This window comes from Pygoscelis adeliae, unplaced genomic scaffold (assembly GCF_000699105.1).
Source record: "Pygoscelis adeliae isolate BGI_AS28 unplaced genomic scaffold, ASM69910v1 Scaffold772, whole genome shotgun sequence".
In the NCBI taxonomy this organism is placed as follows: Eukaryota; Metazoa; Chordata; class Aves; order Sphenisciformes; family Spheniscidae; genus Pygoscelis; species Pygoscelis adeliae.
The window spans coordinates 26,374-27,129 of NW_008824199.1; positions in this window are offsets into that span (position 1 = coordinate 26,374).

The window sequence follows — 756 nt, forward strand, 5'->3', positions numbered from 1 at the left end:
CAGAGGGAGGTGAAGGCTAAATGTCCTGGGGAGGACAGCGTTGCTGGAAGCCCAGAGGAATGAAACCAGGCAAGGATTGTGCTGGAGAGGGACAGATTGTAGTGAGGGCGGGAAGGAGGGTTCAGGGCTGGTCGTAGGGAGGTGATGCAGGTCTGGGGCTGGGGAGATGGCGGCTGGGCCTGCGCACGGACTGAGCTGCTCCGCAGCACCTCTGTGGGCACAGTCGGAGCAGGGGATTGTCTGTGGAGAGGATGTGAAGCTGCAGCCAGCCCACCTCCTGCGCTAGGTCTAGCAGCAGCCTGGAGCTGCCCTCGGAGGGATGCTGAGGTCCAGTCCAGCGCTGTGGTCTTTGCTCTGGCCCACCATCCTCTTCACTTCCCTGCAGGGCTAGGAGCAGCAGCGTCAGCTGGTCCCACTGCCCTGGCAGGATGGAGCCCAGCAGCTGCCGTGGGCCCTGTGCAGCTCAGAGCTGGGTGCCATGGCAGGCAGGGCTCCTCACCGGGCGAGGTGCAGCACAGCCTCCACCACGTTGGTGCCATCCTTGGCGCTGGTCTCGCAGAACAGGGAGTTGTGGGCCTGGGGGGAGCAGTGGGTGTCAGTGGGGTCCCTGCTGCCCCTGGGGCCCCCAGAGGCGCCTGCTCACCATGGCCAGCTGCTGCCCATGGGCTGTGTGGACCCCCGCTGCCTCTGGCAGGCCGGGCCGCAGGTCCATCTTGTTCCCCACCAGCATGAGCGGCAGTGGCCTCTCGGTGGCCC